This window comes from Amblyomma mixtum, chromosome 3 (assembly GCF_055824585.1).
Source record: "Amblyomma mixtum isolate Tamu chromosome 3, ASM5582458v1, whole genome shotgun sequence".
NCBI lineage: Eukaryota > Metazoa > Arthropoda > Arachnida > Ixodida > Ixodidae > Amblyomma > Amblyomma mixtum.
Genome location: NC_143014.1, coordinates 329,590,404 through 329,610,014, shown reverse-complemented (window position 1 = coordinate 329,610,014; position 19,611 = coordinate 329,590,404).

The following is a 19,611-nucleotide window of genomic DNA, read 5'->3' as shown; positions in this document are numbered from 1 at the left end:
CAACGGCACACGGCCAAAGAAAAGAAGCAAGAAGAGAAGGTGGACGAACACAGCGCTGACTGACAACTGTTTATTTATGGACGCACCTACAGCTTACTCAGACCAGCGCAGGCGCACACAGTGCAAAGTAAAGAAAAAAAGTGAGACTCGCATCACATCTTTATAGCAAACTCTTGCCGCCGCGGTGGCTCAGTGGCTATGGTGCTCGGCTGCTGGCCCGAAAGACGCGGGTTCGATCCCGGTCGCGGCGGCTGAATTTCTTTGGAGGAGAAATTCGAGGCCCGTGTACTGTGCGATGTCAGTGCACGTTAAAGAACCCCAGGTGGTCGAAATTTCTGGAGCCCTCCACTACGGCGTCTCTCATAGCCTTAGTCGCTTTGGGACGTTAAACCCCATAAACCAACCAAACTCTGAAAGGAACACCATTTCTGCAGTATACAAAAGAACTGAAGAATCGCTGACACACCCTGACCCTGCTCTCTGAATATAATAAGCCTCTATGGTTTCGCGGGTTGTGTTTAATTTGCTTCTGCTCAGAATCCTCACTCCCGAAAACATTGCTGTACAATCCTTGCGAGTAGCACAGTTCTCGACAAGGTTAGCACCTTCCCCATTCCTTAGGTCTCTTGAGTGCTTCCTGAGCATATTATATTCGATAGAGGCATATCATATTCAGAGAGCAGGGTCAGAATGTGTCAGCGATACTTCAGTTTTTTCGTATACTGCAGAAAAGATGTTCCTTTCAGAGTTTTTTCGATAAAGATGTGATGCGAGTCTTTTTTTCTTTTTTCTTGTTTACCTTGCACGGTGTGCACCTGCGCTGGTCTGAGTGTGTTTAAGCTGTATGTGCGTCTTTAAATAAACAGTCGTCAGTCAGCGCTGTGTTCGTCCTCCTTCTCTTCCAGCTTCTTTTCTTTGGCTGTGTGCCGTTGCACTGAAAAACTCAGAGTGTATAATTTAAACTAAGTAGAAGACGCTACCCACAAGGGCACAACACACTCAGTAAGGAATAAGTGGTGCTTAAACAGTTAGAAGTCACCGCCTTTCCACTCCCACATACATCTATATAATATGGTCTGAGCATGTCAAAAGAATGAACACATCCCCAGAATAGAAAACCCTACACTTAAGCAGTGATAAGGGGAGCTGCCCAGCTTGTAACCCAAAAACCATAAACTACCTTTCAGTAGAACACTGCTGGTGGCCAAGTCCAAGGGGGTTTTGGACTGAGGGACTGCACCCACAAATAATTTGTTCTTAATAAATGGTCTTCAGCTCCTCATGCCCCTGCGTGCGTTAAGTGCAATTGTAGAATGCGCCGCTCATCGTCTTTGCACTGTACCACATGCTGGGGGCATGGCGTGATGGCCTTCGCGTATTCTGGTTGTACGAGCAGGTCACTGAAAAAATTGGTGTTTGACTGGTGACTTGAAATATGATTACTGACATGTTTAATGAAAAGTTTGCCTAACTTGCAGGCTAGAAAACAGTCAATACCCCTGTATAACAGGGCAGGATTCTATTGTAGGCAGCTTTATTCGTTATTTGTCTAGTGTGCAGTGTGATCTGATAGTGTGCATGTGTGGCCTTTTAATGTACAGTCGTGAGCAAAAGTGGAAAGATCGGCGCTTCGGCGGCGGGAGCAGTTGCGGGGCCGCCTTCCCCCTCGCTCTCGCGCGGGTGTTTATCACGACTGATAAATTCCTAGTGCGGATTTCGGCTACTCTGCTGGTGAACGGTCGCGTCGACGAGGAGTGTGAAAAGTGTGTAGTTCCCGAAGGGAAAGTAGCGGCAGCTGCTCCCACTCTCGGCGCGCTTCGGCGGTAACGCCGTGGGTGGCTTGCCTGCCTAATCAGCCGGCGGCTGGCACTTTTCAAGAAAAAAAAAATGCTCGGGAAACTTTGCTCGAGCCTTGAGAAGTCACTTTTCAGGCCTGATTTTTGTCTTCAATCAGTAAATAGCTGTGAGAATGCCAAGTTGGGATCGCGGGAAAAACACAGAAAAAAGCTGTTCTTTAGCACTAATGCATCCGCATATTGAGAGCGCGTGTGAAATGCAAGCAGAGCCTTGATGCTGCGCCTTAAGTGTTGCAAAATTAGCATAGTTTCAACCCTTCACTGTGTGAAATGGGCATAGGCTACCTTTACTGAAGTTATTCGTTATGCTTGTGAATGGTGACGGCCTTGTGATACGAGTTCTCTGTAACAGAGCTCACTCTGCACGGAGTCATGTTGCAAATTTGCAAGTCTGATGCGCGCGATTTGCGATGTCCATGAGCGATTGGTGCACCAGAAAGTGTCCCGGAAATGGAATTGTCGCGCAGTAACGGAGCAAGCGGACGAAAACGGGGCGTCAAACCACTTGGCTCCAGAGTGGAAAAGGGAGGTTTGATGTTAGTTTCACCAATATTTCGCGTTTTATCCATGCTGAAAAAAAAATAGTAATTTTTATCGTCAGTTGGGAACTCGTCTCCATGTTTTTTCTCGTCTAATGCACCTAATAGTAAATTCCAGTCGGCGATCTGGAACAAGCTTTTTTTGCTTCATTAAACGGAAAGCGCGTTTCTAAGCAGGATTCGGATTCAGATGCCGAGTTCTGAATGGCTGCTGCCACGCCACGAAGTATTTTCTGCTTCTTCGTTTGCTCACTGTGTTGCTCCAGATCGTACTTAAGCCAAAGTGGAGACACACCGCTGGAACTGCGAGAATACTTCTTGAAAGCGTCATCTCACGGTCCGTGCCTATATGCATAGTGCCTCCTTTTAAATATTGCTCTCCTGTTTGCCAAAAGATTTCCACGAGGCAGAGTCTTTGTATACAAAACTGCAGGGTGCGTCTCATTATTCTCATGGGGAGAGACTGTCTGGTCGAGCCAGCCGTCTTATATAACTCGATCCCTAATGTGAGCACTTCTCGCGGCGAAGCTGAAGAGCAGATTGCTTGGTATTGAGTGTATATTTTTGGAATAGGCTCGGCACGCTGCCAGAAGCAACGTGCGCCTCCCACACGAGTCCTGATTGATTTGGTACAGCGAATACATCAGAAGGAAAACACAAGGCACTCTGGCTCCCCGCTTCATACACCCCCTTCAAATAAGTTACCACAAAATGCAGGGCAATCACGGGATCTTTATTGCCTTGAAAAAAAAATTAAAGCAATGGTGCTCTAATACTTTGTAAATTCGCCATTCACGGCAATTACACGAGCTGCACGGCGCGGCATAGACTCGTATATTGCCGGCACAACGCTCTCGCTCTCGCGCAGCCTGTTCCAGTCCTGTTGCACGGCACTCCACAGTTCATCTGATGTAGCCGTGCTTAGATTCCGGGCTGCCAGTGCCTTTTTTATCATCCCCCACACATTCTCAATCGGGTTTAGGTCAGCACCTGCTGGTGGCCACTCCAGCGTGCGGATTCCCAGCTGGTTAAGAAGTGTGCCCACGGCGCGAGCTGTGTGCACAGGGCTCCGATCCTGCTGAAACAGGAAGAAGCCGTCGCTGAAGGGGCCACCAAGCACATGGGGGATCAGCTCCTGTTCAATGATGGTAGCATATGCGGATGCGTTGAAGCGGCCCTCAATGCGCACGAGGGGGCCCAGGCCATCCTTGCTGATGCAACCCCACACATTCACAGAGCACCTGCCACTTGAGAGCACGCTTGACGTGTACTCTAGTAGATATCTGTAAAACAGGAGCGTGGACGGAGGTGACGAAGAGAACAAAACAGGTTTACATGATCTCTTTAGTCCAAAGGAAGCCCAATAATATATTACAAACCTATATAGAGAAATTTCTGATATTTGACAACCTAAAATCAAGACCTTAACCTTTTTTGCAAACGGATACTGCATAAAGACCGGTATTTGAATAAGAGAAGATGAATAACACCGCTACCGCTGTAACAGACCATAGCCATGACAAACATATTTATCTGAAGCGCAGAAAAGAAATGTGAGAATTATATTATTTTGAAGTAATGGCACCAATGGCTGAAGGGCGCTAAATTTAACGTCAGTGGTCAACTCTTTTTGTGACATGTGCTAACGTTTACGCGTTTCTAATATTACAGAAAGAAAACCATATTAAACCCGCAATTCGGCTACGTATACGTAACGCATTGGATACTCAGCATCGGAGAAACGGTTTTCACATACCTGCAGTTAAAGGGGCGCCAGACCTTCTGCTGCTGGTCCCACCGACTGGAGAAAGTACTCTCGTCAGAAAATACAACCTCCCTCCAGTCGGTGGTCGTCCAGTGCTGCACGGCTTGTGCAAATTGGAGCCGCTGAAGCCGTTGCCTGCTTGTAATGTATGGCTTCTGGGCCGCAACAGAGTTGCTTAAGCCTGCTTCTTTGAGGCGTCTTCGTATTGTTGACGGTGACACCTGAAGGCCCGAGGCTTCACGTATCTCGCGGGAAGTAATGAAGGGGTCTGCCACAACAGCTGCGACGATCAGCTGATCCGTCTCTTCGTCGGTGATCCGTGGTCGACCACTGCGCTCTGCGTCACGAAGTCGGCCACCTGCATCCCGGTATGCATTTATAGCTCGACTTACGGCATTCCTCGAACGGCCAGTAATCCGGCAAATTGCACTCTGCGAAGTGCCCTGCAAGCTCAGTTCGACGATTCGTCTTCGTTCGGCGATAGGCACCGGCGGCGACATACTTGCAAAAGGCAGAGCTTGGCATGAACCAACGGCTAATATAGCCGTCATATCGGACCATGATCACGTGGGAATCGCCAGCACCAAGTGAAAGCCGCGCGATGGCTGAGAAAGCGCAGTACTCGGACGCAGAAGCTTCGACGCGATAGCGGCTCATGATAGAGATCGATTGATAAAACGATCTCCCAGTGTATCACCAATGCCCTGTTTCGCCACCAAAATGCTTGAACCTGTGGTTTGCTTGTCACTTAACGCGACTATGTTGCGGCCGTGTTTCAATCTGGACCAAAATGTAGGGCATCTTGGCCGTAGTTGTGCAAGGCTCAGAATTTTGGTAATGCAAATTTACCGCACGCTCGCACGTATTTACAATATATTAGCCTACGAAGGACAAGTATCCTTGATATAGATAGGGCCTTGTCAGGGACCACGGACCCCTACGAGAGCAAGATTTCTGTCTACTAATTTCCATCGCATGCCATGTTATCCATTTCCGAGTGGCTGCTACTATTACCATAGTTACCTCTCCGCCGCGGTGACTCAGTGGTTCGCTCGACTTCTGAGCCCTAGGAGGCAGGTTCGATCCAGCCGCGTTCGATGGAGGCAAAACACAAGGCGCCTGTGTACCGTGCGATGTCAGCGGTCATTAAACAACCCCAGGTGGTCGAAATTATCTGGAACACTCCACTACGACGTCCCTCGTAGCCCTAGTTGATTCGGGACATTAAACCTAAAAAAACAGTAAACTGCAACAGTCACCAACAGCAGCAACCATCCTCATTCAATGGCGAATCGTTTTGTGTTACTCGAGAATCGGAGAGAGCGATTTTTCAGTTCCATTGCTGTATAGACAGGAACAGCAGCTCTGTCTCTGTTGTCCTTCCAAAACGCGTCATTATGCAACTGCTTTCATCAGAAATTCCGAGTTACCTCATGCTGTATTTTATGACACAGCACTCTTCTGCAGATTCAGCAGAATGCATACTGAGCTTGCAGGTATCGTGAATAGAGTTTAAGAAATCTTCTCACGTCTCATAGCACCCTAGTATATTGTGCGGCGCTTCGCAAAGAAACCTGCTTTCCACGCGAATCATTTCACACGCCCGCAGCCTAAAGAAATAAAATTAGCATTTCAAGAAACAACACTACTAACGCCAAGGGGGAATTTTTTCTCTTCTTTTCAAGAATTCGCCTGTTTTGTCAGCCAGCTCTTGTGGTCGTGTCCCATTCATTTATACTGTACCAAAAAAAAGCTTATCATATGTGCTAAGAAAATAACGGGTAATGTTCTGTGCGTTTTTGTCTGTAGCACCTTCCAAGCTTGCAAAAAAGACCGGTCGCTCATGGACATCGCAAATCGCGCATCAGACTTGCAAATTTGCAACATGACTCCGTGCATAGTGAGCTCTGTTACAGAGAACTCGTATCACAAGGCCGTCACCATTCACACGCATAACGAATAACTTCAGTAAAGGTAGCCTATACCCATTTCACACAGTGAAGGGTTGAAACTATGCTAATTTTGCAACACTTAAGGCGCAACATCAAGGCTGTGCTTGCATTTCACACGCGCTCTCAATATGCGGATGCATTATTGCTAAAGAACAGCTTTTTTCTGTGTTTTTCCCGCGATCCCAACTTGGCATTCTCACAGCTATTTACTGATTGAAGACAAAAATCAGGCCTGAAAAGTGACTTCTCAAGGCTCGAGCAAAGTTTCCCGAGCATTTTTTTTTTCTTGAAAAGTGCCAGCCGCCGGCTGATTAGGCAGGCAAGCCACCGACGGCGTTACCGCCGAAGCGCGCCGAGAGTGGGAGCAGCTGCCGCTACTTTCCCTTCGGGAACTACACACTTTTCACACTCCTCGTCGACGCGACCGTTCACCAGCAGAGTAGCCGAAATCCGCACTAGGAATTTATCAGTCGTGATAAACACCCGCGCGAGAGCGAGGGGGAAGTTTGTCGTCACTCGAGGCACTCTCGCAGCGAGCGAGCGCGGCGAGATAGCAGCGCCGTGGGGCGGCCCCGCAACTGCTCCCGCCGCCGAAGCGCCGATCTCTCCACTTTTGCTCACGACTGTACATACGCTTCATTGGAACCTTGTGGTAGAAACATCGGCATGGTGCTCAATATGACTCAGTGTAAATAGCAGAAAGACCGTGGTGTGTTTTCAGCTGCTTTTTATGCTTATTTCCAGCTTGATATTACATGCACAGGCAGGAACATTCTAATCTATTTTCATAGTGTTCTCTGAAAGTGTGCCGCACATTTGCATTGTCATATGAAGAGTCTACAAAAGTTGCAAGTATGCATAAATCATAAAAAGAACTGAGTTGCTTGGCAGTTGAAGGATGTCCTTTCTAGTTCCCTGCGCAACCTGCACAATGCACTCCTCAGTACCTGACTTTGCTTCGAGGTAGCTAGAAACCTTATCTCGCCTTAGTTTCTCTTGTTCGGAAGACATTTGTGGGCACTTGTACATTGTCTTGCGTAAACATTTGCATTGTCATAACTGCACAAGCACTTCTTCAGGATACACATTATGTGGCAGTGAAGGAAAGAAACTGGTTGCATAGCCTTTCAGCCATGAATTTTTGCCTCTTAAGGAATCGAAGTTACTCTCTTCAAAGCTGTTCTGTTTGCTAGCACTACAGCAATGAAAGCATTGTTTCCATTATTTATTGCAAATTGTGGCAGGTGTCTTCTATCTGCTCGAGTGCCTTTCAGCTTGTTGGTGTTGCACTCTGCTGGGGCTATCTTAATGAAACTTCTAATAATCTTTTATCTAACATTGCAGTGCATAGAAGCAGAATTATAGTGCATCAATTGTCAGCACAGTTGACATAACATGTTGGGCAAGTTTTCCAGCAGTTTGGATGGTTGCAGCTTCAACGCAAGCGATGCAGTTGTCCTGCCACTTGTGTGGTTGCAAGTCTCGTTATTTTCTTAGGACTGCATCATCATGTTTAAACAGCCTAGATTTTTTGTCAATGTCACCCCAAGCTCCCAACCGTTACGCTCGTGCATTTTTCTGTGAATATGCAGTTTGTGTGTTCATGCATTTTGTTTGATTGCTGCAACGCCATAGCATGTGAAATAGCTGCGACGTGCAATGCAATGTCATAGCATTGGTTTCATCTATATTTTTATTTTCAGATGAGGACACTCGGGGGTCCATGAGTGCAGCCGCCCTGCTAGAGCAGACGTCTAATCGCTCGTCATCACCTGGTGCGAGCAGCCAGGTGGAGCTGCCACTGCAAACACCTGGCACTCCTTGTCAGCCAGTGAGCTTAGAAGAGGCAGGAAGCCCAGCGCAGCCAAGCCCTCCCACCAGCCAGCAAAGTGATCTTCGGAGCCTTGGGTAAGGGTTGGGGAGATTGAGAAATAAGTACGTGCTGTTTCGGAGACAACGAAGGATGTGTGCTTACACTGTGTGGGTCAAATACGACCTGAGGTGTGCAACATCACTTTTGATGTGGAGTTAGGCAAACAAGCAGTTATATTCTCTACACAGTCTTGCCTTCTTAACGTTTTCAGACGGCATTTTATATGAAATATTATACTGTGGTCCACCAGAAAGATAATTTGTTACTTTTCCGGTGTAAATACACCATCATCATAGTCAGCCTGAATACGCACACTGCAGCACAAAGGCCTCTCCTGGTTTCTGCTGTTTTATTTTAGAATACTCATGCTCAGTATTTTGAAAAAGTTTTTCTGTAGTAGACTGTAGGGGACTCTGTAGGGGACTCTAAAGATTGTGATGTGATTATTCTCAAATTGTTCAAAAACGCTGGATTTGCCTTTTTATTGAGCATTGATTATCTTGCCTTCACCTTCGCATTTATGTACAAACCGCGCAAGATATTTCAGTGAAATTTTGCATCTAAGCATTCAGTGGAGCTTCCAATAAGCAAGCTGAATTCATTACTCTGCGAAACAGTTACAAATTTCACCTCCGAAAGCAACGTCTCTACTTAAATGGTGGTTGTATTAACGACACACGACTGTATTCATTTTTCGGCTTCACATGGGTGTGAAAACTGTATGGCCTCTTTGCGGTTTTGTAGGGAGGGTGCGATTGGCTTTAGGGTGGAACAGGATCTCGGACCACAAATTTTGATTTAATGTAATTATTGTGCAGTCTTGAGGGAAAGCATTTTTCCTGCGGCAATTCCAGATTTATCAATGTCATGTAAAATAAGTCCTTGCGCACTTTTGTGATATGTTGTGAAGTGTTTTGTAAGCCCCGTTTACGAAATTTTGCTACGGAGAACTTCTTGAAATGCGTGCCACTGGTTTTTCTTGACATGAAGGTGTGCAGCAGGGGTAAAATTGTTATCCTGCCTATCACACATCATTATTTGCAGGGTTCATGGTGGTTTAACGTCCCAAATAGGCTACGAGGCATGCCATAGTGAAGAGATCCGGAAATTTTGACCACCTGGGGTACTATGACATGCATGACATCGCCCAGTAGATGGGCCTCTAGAATTTCGCGTCCATCGAATTTAGACCGCCGCGGCCGGGATAGAACTCGCGTCTTATTGGATCAGCAGCCGAGTGCCATAACCACCGAGCCACCGCAGTGCCTAGTTGAAGGGTTAAGAAGTTGCCGCTTCAGAATGGTGTTACAAGCTTTTCTTCATATTCTTCGCAGTGTCCGCAGAGGGCTTAAATAACATGAGCAAGGACAACAGATGAAAATTCTCATAGTTGCGTGCTAGTCTGTGTGTGAGTTTTCCTTCATTGAGTACAGTTAGCAATATTTCCAACAGCTGCCTCTGGGACACATGGAAAGATTACTGGTTGGTTCCCATCAGAAAGCATAAATGAGAGCTCGTTTGTTTATAAAAAAAATATTTTATTCACTTTCTGGCTCAGGCAGAAGCTTGTGTAAGTGGCGAGAGGTGCTGGTTTTGAAGTCGATAACTCTTTAAACCACATTTTCAGCAGATTGTTAAATAGCAGCCCCTCTTTTCTGTCAGAATCCTGTTGTTGGCAGAACACTGAATTAGTAAAGGTTTCCGTGCAGAGTTCCTGCCACTTCCAGCAGCCCTCGTGACCCCTGCTGCCTGGATGAGACTGAGAGCTCGAATATGCAACGGAGCCCCTCAGCTCACCCATTGCACAGCAACACGTCAGCAAGATTCAGCCCAGCAGATGTGCAAAGGGCACTACTGAGGGCTCTGCAGCCAAGCAGCCGGCGAAGTACGCCAGTACGAGGTAAGAGAGAAATGCTGTTATACTGTATTTACTTGCATAATGATCGCATTCGCGTAATTATCGCGTAATGATCCACAGTAGGCCCCGAACTTGGAGATGGCACGACTTTCCTGAACCAGTGGATGTGGAAGGTTTCGGGAGTGACGGCAAAGTACCGGCCGAAGCAGCAAGTCCGGCGTCATCAACTGTCGGGCTCCCTTGATGTAGTACGGCAGGTGGAGGAGGAGGACAAGATGCAGCAGTGCTAGAGGCTTCCCTGCCAAAAGTAACGGCTTTCTTAAAAAACCTTCGAGGACTCGAACGACGTCGTTGCACCTTAGCAGCGGCCTCTGTGTGCGCAGAATGGTCTCACATTATTTTCTTCAGCACTGCTCGTTCATTCCTTAGGCGTGGGCAGTCTTTCGAGGAGGAATAGTGAGGGCCACGGCAGTTGACACACTTGAGGGTAGTTGCGCGGCAAACTCAGAATATCTAGGGCACACGATGGTGTTCTTGCGGGTGCCACTCACGTGTCCGATCTTCATGCACTTTCTGCACTCAGTGACTTGGACACGAAATGTCGAATCGGATGGCAAAAATGCCCAACTTGCACATACGACTGCATGCAGTCGCCCTTGAATGCGAGCTTGATGCACGGAGATATTCCAAGGCGCTGAACTTCCATTATTGAGATGCTGTTGGACGCTGGCTTGATTAAAATAGGCAAATCAGCGTCAGCGATGGAAATGTCGAAGTTATAAATGACGCCTGCTGTAGTGCCGCTGTCTTGGAGGATATGGGAGTGTACGCTGATGTCACCGAGCTTAACACCGGTCAAACTTTGCAGCGCGCTCCACTCCATGACATCAATGGCGATGATGTTTTTGTAGGGGTTGACTCTCACGTCTTTAACCCCCCTAGGGATGAGGCCCTCAAGGAACATATACGTGTATTGCCTGTTCAGGTGGTTGAAGTTTCCGCTTGGAGTATCAGGCACAAACAAGATGGTATATAACGGTCTGTGATGGATGTGGACTGCAGAACGTTCCACTACCTACGCAGTTCTGCTGGTGACTTATCATGAGTGACATATGCGCACTGAACAAAATTTAAGGCTCTCATTGTCTACTATTCGTGTGCTAAGTTGTTTCGTTTCTCATGCCTGACAGGCTTCCTGCCTATGAAAATGGATGGGTCCTAGGCAGCTTGCTTTATCAACTGTTACTTTCCACATTCAACATCTGCGCATCATAAGAACAGAGTTACACGTTTTTTCCAGCGCGCGAAAGAACCACACAGTTCAGGCAAAACAGTAGTAGTACGTGCTGAACAACGGGCGCGGAAGCGTACATTTCAGCTGCGTGATGCCTATAAAAAGGGAGCAAAATACGTTTTACAGTGTTTGCATTCATCAATGAGAGTTGACAACATCACTGCATTAACTATCTTCACCGGCCTCATGCCTCATGGAACGCCCTGGAAAATAAATCTAAGCACGACATATATCATTGCAGGCACTGGTCTGCGCAGCACAGACACCCGCAGGTGAAATTTTGAGATTTTTCCACCGCCGGAGCGCTTGCTGCCAAGACACGCACTTTGCCCACGACATAGCTGACAATGCACGGAGCTGCTTGCAAAAAAAAAAGTTGAACATCGAGAAGCGACAGAGAGGTTCAGAGAAAACAAAAAAAAAGCTGCGTCGCGTCTTCGTCCTTCGTTTTATCACTTGACCAGACACATACTACCAGACATGATATACACAAATTGAGCCCCGCGTGAAGCGAAACCAGAACTTCTGAGAAAATTCACGAACACTAGGCAGCGCCAAGCCGCCGGAAGTAACGTTATTATGCTTTTCCGTTGACAAAGATGGCGTCCTCGTGTGCAGTCGCGGCGGTCGCGGTGAAAAAAATTTAGCCAGAGTTGTTTTCTGCGCTGTGTGCGTGTGTCCTCCTTACATTACTCGGTCCTCGTTGTTTCGCACAGTTTAAAAAGAACGAAATGCATCAGCCAACTTGCCACAAGACATTGCTTTCCAAACAGATGCCGTTCTAAACATGTGATGCAAGGATCTATGCAAGCAGTGCCGTTGGATGCTGGGTACTGTACGCGGCGCTGAAAGACAGTGGGTACGCCTTTTTTGCAGTTTGTCGCTCGGCTAGTGGTGTGTAATGTTGGAACAATTGCTCGGATGCTTGCCGTTCGAGGTGATACTAGGGTTGCAAGTATTCTAGGGACCACAGGGATACTGTTCCGAAAGCCGGGGCTTAATGTTGGCACAGTTACAGCAAGCAGTTATGCGAAGTCACGGCTGTGAAACTTTGCCACATAAACTGCTATAATTTCACAGAACACTTGCGATCGCGAAACACTCTCCGGCCTTGGGGACTAGCCTTGTCAAACGGTTTACTACATGGAAGTTGCTTACAAACTTGTTGTGTGGATGCTGGCCAAGTGGAAGCGCATTTATTGCATGCAGTTTAACGAAATAGCGGTAACGGACCTTATAGAATGAAAACATGATTTCTTTTTGCGAAAGCACCCTTTACTGTGATGCGCTGTTCGCAACAGCAACCTCTCTGAAACTCCATCGGTTTGTGTGTTCACTAAGCGAGAAGCTTGGGATTGTGAAACTCTTGATTCCAGAAGCAGTGGGCTGTTTTGTGCTTTCTGTAACGAGTAGCCACGCCGGCCGTTTGGGAGGCATATTGTGAATGGGCGGTCGTCATGTCGGTCCGACGTTAGGCACTCCTTTTAAGCAGAGATGATGGCACATGATGCGTCTTTTTTGTACTTCATGATTTCATAGGTATGTGACTCATGCAATGCGCAGGTGCCATGATAAGGTGAGACAAGAGTGTATAGATTAAGTCCTGGACACTTTTTAAGATGATTAAATGGAATGATGCAATCGAATACTGAACAGGGAACAAAATAAATAAGGTCCCACAGTGACATGCTTTCGTGATAACTTTTTATGTGTCTAAGAATGACCTTGACGAACTCGGGTCCAAATTATTTCCCAGCTACTTCAAAAGCATCTGAATTATATGAAACATTATAGAACGCCATTGGGGCAAATTTCATTACTAAAATGCGTGCATTTTCAGCTCGCAGCATCAACCTGACATCACAAGCAAGTTCAGTGTCACGTGCAGTACATGACAAGCCCCTCAAGATCAAGTCTGTTATCCGGAATAGATATATGTTGCATCTGGTCTTACGAGAAATGTCCTCAGTGCAGTTTTCCACTTAGGACAATTTCGAGCACATTACTCCGAAGGAAGTAGGGCATTTTTTTTTTGGCCTCTTGGAAGAGGGTTGACCGAAAGCCCCTGGAAAATTTTAAAGTAACGACAACCTTTGCCGAGCTCCGCCTCTCCCTCTCCCTCTTCTGCGCCCGTCGCCTCTTCCCATTGGTCGATGGTTTCGCGCGCAAAAGTCCTTTAAACCCGCGCTTTTCGCGGCCGCAGACGCCATATTGTCCGCTCCAACCGCGCACCGTAGGTTCGGCAGGCGTCGTTGCGAACACTGCGCCTTTGCTTGCTGTGAAGAACAGCGGCTTCTGTTTTGCTCGGAACGTGTGTCAGTCACCTAACTTCAAGCCGTCTATCTGTGCGGCATGACGGGCTGCTGCGCCCTCGGGTGCAAGAACCGCCACCACGGTGGAAAGCGTTTCTTCGCGATCCCATCATCGAAAACCGACGCGGGCCGGAGGAAGATTTGGTTACACCGAATTGGCCGGCCTAATTTTAACTCAACGCCATCGACCAGACTTTGCGACGTAAGGGACGTGCTTTCAATAGCTGCTGAGTTTTCCTTTTTTTTTTTCAAGCTACGCTGTGCAGTGGTTTGTTCGCGATTCTGCGTATGGCCGCAGTAAGTTCGACATAAGGGCGCTTGCGTTGAGCGCATCGTGATTGCACGCACGCAAACGTGTAAGTGACACGAGGCACACGTCTAACTGTAGAGTGACGTTCCTTAAATTTGAGCGCCTACCGATAAGCATCGTTAAGGCACCGTAGCCACCGCTGGTGGAAACACCAGCTAGCGCGCGCTGGCTTGCGTTTACTCTCGAAATATGACCAGTAGCAGTGGGTATGCGTGATAGCGCCCACCGTAAGTGGGTGGCGCGTTTCCTGTCACTTACTTCGTAACATCACTTCCGCGTTCTCGCTTCCCCTTGACGCCTAACTAGGTAGGAGGAGGCTACGAATGCGAGCAAATCTGTGATAACCTCTTTTATTAATGCTAAAACGTTTTTTTTGTTAACGTTGCCCACAGTGAGGCCTCCATTATCTCCATTTTTAAAAGTTTTGTAGACGCTTTTTTTTTAAATGAGATCCGTATAACAAAAAGGCTTTGGCTTTACCGATCTGCATTTAGTACTCGGGCTGTTTCCGAGACTGAGCCGGGCATGTCCACCTAGCGGGCCGGGCCGGGTTCGGGCCTGTATCGAAAAAATCGGGCTGGGCTGGGGCGGGTAACGAAAAAGGGTGACGGGCTCGGGACGCGTGAACAATTAAGGCCCGTGCAGTCCTTTAATTCCCCGCAGGGAGGCGTCTGCAGCATGCAGATGTTGGTGAGTGGCGACACCACGGGGTTAACCCGAGCATCCGCAGGGACATCCCCGCAGGGGGATGATGGTGAACAATGCGTCACCACGGACCCGAGCATCCGCGCTTACCCGTGCGTGGCATCGCCGTGTCCGGAGAAAAGGGGATCCTGGTGGTTGAGCCGATGCCGAGCGTTTGGACCCTTAAGGCCCCTCGGCGGAGGCAACACACCACTTTGGCCCCAGCTTCCTGTAGACGGCACCTCCGGCCTGACCCGACCGGGGGAAATCGGCAGTCGCCTTTTCCTATCCTCCCCTCTACCTTTCACTTTCCTATCCCTTTCTTACAACTCTCCTGTCTCCTCCTTTTTTCTTTGTTTTTTCCTCTTTTTCCTGGCGGCGAGGGTTAACCGTGTGTGACCAACTACCCTGAGTTGAGTCATATTAGGTTATAGTTAAGGTGTACAGCTGGCGTGGGCAGGACTTGCTCGCAAGTTCCTGTCCCGTCCCCTTGTTGGGCTCCATGGTGGGTGGCTGGCACCATGACCGAAAAACTAGAATTTTTATGGCTCCCCCTTTTTCCAAACTAGATCGCTCTCTCAAGAGAGGGCGGAACGAAGCAGAAGAGTTTTTTCAAAAAAGAAAAGTCAGTTTTCCTAAGTACCATGTGATCCATAGTGAAGTACAAGATAAACAAGCTAGAACCCTGTCCCCCTTCCTAGTGTCAAAGTGTTTGACAGAAGCCTTGGGCATTGGCTACAAGGTATCTAAAATGGCTAGCGGTGACTTACTGCTCGAACTGCGTGACAACGTCCAACACTCAAAACTCGTAAACATTGTATCTGTTGGGGATATTCCTGTCTCCGTGACGTCACACCGATCTCTGAACACCGTCCGAGGCGTTATATCCGAAAATGACTTTGTCCACATCAATGAAAAAGAGATGCTCGAAGGTCTGAGTGACCAAGACGTGATAGATGTTCACAGAATCAAGATCCGGAAGGACAATAAGGAAATAGACACAAAGCACATGATCCTGACGTTTAACACCAGCACACTGCCCGACACAGTCGAAGTAGGTTATCTGAAAGTTAACGTAAGACCATACATTCCCAACCCTCGCCGATGTTTCAACTGCCAACGGTTCGGTCACGGCTCACAAAGTTGCCGCGGCCGGAAAACGTGCGCGAAATGCGCCTCGAAGGATCATTCTGATCAATGTGACGCAGCCTCGCACTGCGCAAACTGTGAAGGTGACCATGCAGCATACTGGAAAAAAGAAAAGGAGATAATCACCATAAAGACAAAGGAAAACATTTCATTTAAAGAAGCGAGAAGGCGTTTTGCACTCACCAACTCATTCTCATTCACAACAAAACAAAACTTCGCCGATGTGGTGCGTGGGCGCGGCGCACCACACCAGGCTTCGGCACCTGTCCCGGTCACACGTAGTGAGCCTGGGGCGGGGCCATCCGCGCCGTCTGGTGGAGTAGCTCACGCTACTCTGCCAACTCCAAGTCAGGCTGCGCAGACCCCCGGGTCGGCGGGCCTCAAGACCTCTTCCCACAGGTCGAGGTCAAACTCCAACGTGAACGTGCCTTCTGCACGGTCATCCAGCGCCTCCGCAGAGGCGATGGACACGACCCCGGGCAGCCCCGCGCCGTCCACGTCGGACGGTCGGCGGAGCTCTCTGGATCGATCAAAAAAAGACAGGCCCCGAGTCACGGGGCCATCAAAAACTTGATCTAGATTTTCACCCGAAACAAACACAAAAATAAGATGGCTTTCATAATACAATGGAATTGTAGAGGACTTTTACACAATTACAGTGACATAAAAGACATACTAGGAGCACATGCTCCTGTCGCCTTATGTCTACAAGAAACAAATTTAGGTCCCCAAAAAAATAACTTTCTAAAGAATTACACTGTTTTCCGCCGCGATCGGGAACAGGCGAGCCGACTATCGGGAGGCGTAGCCATCATAGTGAAAAGCGGCGTCCCGTCTCGAGAGCTTAAACTAAAAACAAGACTTGAAGCTGTCGCAGCCACTCTGGTTGCCCATAAAACCATCACAGTGTGCTCACTATATATCGATCCGCACTTTAATTTAACACTACATGACTTAGAGGATCTTTTAGAGCAGCTACCAGAGCCATACCTGGTAGTTGGAGATTTTAATGTACATTCACATTTTTGGGGAAGTGCAAAAACTGACGCTAGAGGCCATCTCGTAGAGGATTTTATTTTATGCAATGACGTCTGTTTACTCAACTCTAATAAGCCTACATACTGCTCCCCAACCTCGGGGAAAATGAGTGTTTTAGATTTGTCTTTTAGTTCACAGTCTGTTTTTAACGATTTTAACTGGACTGTTTTAGACAATCCATATGGAAGTGATCATCTCCCTGTCGTAATAAGTCTTTCATCCTCGCTAACAGTTATTCCCACAAAACCGCGGTGTTGGAAGCTAAATTTAGCTGACTGGCAACTTTTTACAGCACAAGCTACATTAGAGAAAATAGTTTTAGAAAATGTTGACATCAATGAGATAAATGAAAAATTCACGAATTGTATCTTAGCTGCCGCACATTTAGCTATTCCTCAATCCTCTGGAATAGTAAAACAAAATCACAAATACTGGCACACAAAAGAATGTAAAGATGCAAAAAAGAAACAAAACAAAGCCTGGGGCATTTTTCGGAGATATCCAACACATGACAATCTCATAAACTTTAAAAAAGCAAGAGCAAAAGCACGATACATCAGACGCAACGCAGAAAGGGCATCATGGCAACAGTACATATCCTCGATAAACAGCTCAATAACATCCAAAAAAATGTGGGAGCAGGTGCGGAAATTCACTGGAAATTTTACTCCTTTCACATTTCCAATGCTAACAACACCCGGTACTCAAACAACATTAGAAGAGCAGGCCAACATATTGGGTGAGCATTTTGCTACAGTATCAAGCTCAGCCAACTACACACACTCCTTTCAAAAGCACAAAACAATAGTAGAAAAACATAATTTCCCTTCAGAACATGCATACATGAAGACTACAATCAGCTTATTACAATGCAGGAACTAAACACAGTACTAACATCCGGTAAAAAGACAGCACCAGGCCCAGACAATATACATTATGCCATGCTTGCTCACCTCTCTGAGACTGCCATAGAGGCTCTCCTAAAATTTTTCAATAAAATATGGATGAGTGGAGAAATCCCCCAAGCATGGAGAGAAGCAATCATAGTACCCTTTCTAAAACCTGGCAAACCACCAACTAGTCCCACCAGTTACAGGCCAATAGCACTCACTAGCTGTATAGCAAAATCATTCGAAAGCATTCTAAACATCAGACTAACCTTCATACTTCAGTCCAGGCAACTTTTAGATATACACCAATGCGGGTTTAAAAAGACATGTTCCACAACTGATCACCTTGTTCGCTTTGAGAACACAGTCCGGGAAGCGTTCATCCACAAGCAACACTGTATCGGGGTCTTCTTCGACCTGGAGAAGGCTTACGATACCACGTGGAGGTTCGGTATCCTCCGTGACCTAGCGGACCTAGGTATCCGCGGCAGGATGCTGAGCTGTTTGAACGACTTCCTAACCAACCGCACGTTTTGAGTCCGCCTAGGCGCAACCTTCTCCAACACTTTTATACAAGAAACTGGCGTACCCCAGGGGTGCATCCTCAGCACGACCTTATTCATCATCAAAATGAACTCCATAGGAAAAGTAATCCCAAAATCCATAATGTACTCAGTTTACGTAGATGACCTCCAAATAGCATGCACGTCTTCCGGCATACCTACCTGTGAGCGACAGATACAAATAACACTAAATAAACTGGCCACCTGGGCAGATAGAAACGGATTTAGATTTTCTCCTCAGAAAACAGTAGCGGTTCTATTCTCTTTGAGACGAGGCCTACAGGCCGACCCCACACTATATCTAAACCAGACCCCATTACCTGTCAAACAAGAGCATAAATTTCTAGGGGTAACTTTCGATAAAAAGCTCAGTTTCTTGCCACATATAAACAGCCTAAAGAAAAAAGCTTCCCAGGCCCTCAGTGTACTGAAACTACTGTCAAGAAAACGCTGGGGGTCTGATAGGGCATGCCTGTTACATATATACCGTTCTCTGGTTCGCTCTAAGTTAGACTATGGGTCCATCGTATATGGCTCAGCAAGACCATCCTACATAAAACGACTGGATCCTATCCACAATCTTGGTTTAAGGTTGTCTTCAGGTGCTTACAGAACTTCACCAATAGCAAGTCTGTATGTGGAAACGAATGAACCTTCCTTAGAAGATCGAAGAACTGCACTAACTTGTACATACATCCTCAAAATCCTTTCACAGCCCAAACATCTCTGTTACCCAATTGTCACGAAATGCCCATCCCGAATGCTCTTCAACAACAAGCCCCATGCAATTAAGCCGTTGCTCTTGCGCTTCGAAGAAAAATGTCAAACCCTGAACATACTAAATGAAATCAAAAATATTGTAGACACGAAGCGCTACCACCGTGGTACACTCTCCCCACAGTGTGTGACGTCACACTAACACGCTTCAGTAAAACCTGTACGCCACACGACCATATAATACAAGAATATCTAGCACTACAAGAAAAATACAGAAATTACACTGCATTTTATACTGACGGGTCAAAAACTCATGCTCATGTAGGAAGCGCAGTAATACAAGGAAAAAATGAAAATGCAGTACGACTGCCCTCATGTGCTACAGTTTTCACCGCGGAGTGTTATGCTATTAGTGTTGCGGTACAGAAAATAACAAATGAAAACATCAAAAAGAGCATCATTTATACAGATTCACTGAGCGTCCTTACAGCATTAAACTCCAAAAATGCCACAGAGCCACTGATTGGAAGCATCATACACAATATAGTAAAGGTCACAACACGAAAACATGTTATAAAATTCTGCTGGGTTCCCAGTCACGTTGGCATTAGGGATAATGAGAGAGCCGACACGTGTGCTGCACAAGCCAGAGCCATGGAGGTGAAACATGTGGGTTTGCCTCCGAGGGATTATATGGAGTTAGTGCATAGCAAACTAAGAGCCAAATGGCAAGCTTCTTGGGAAAATGAAAGAAACAACAAGCTGCATACTGTAAAGCCTATTTTGAAAGAATGGAAATCATGCCGTCATA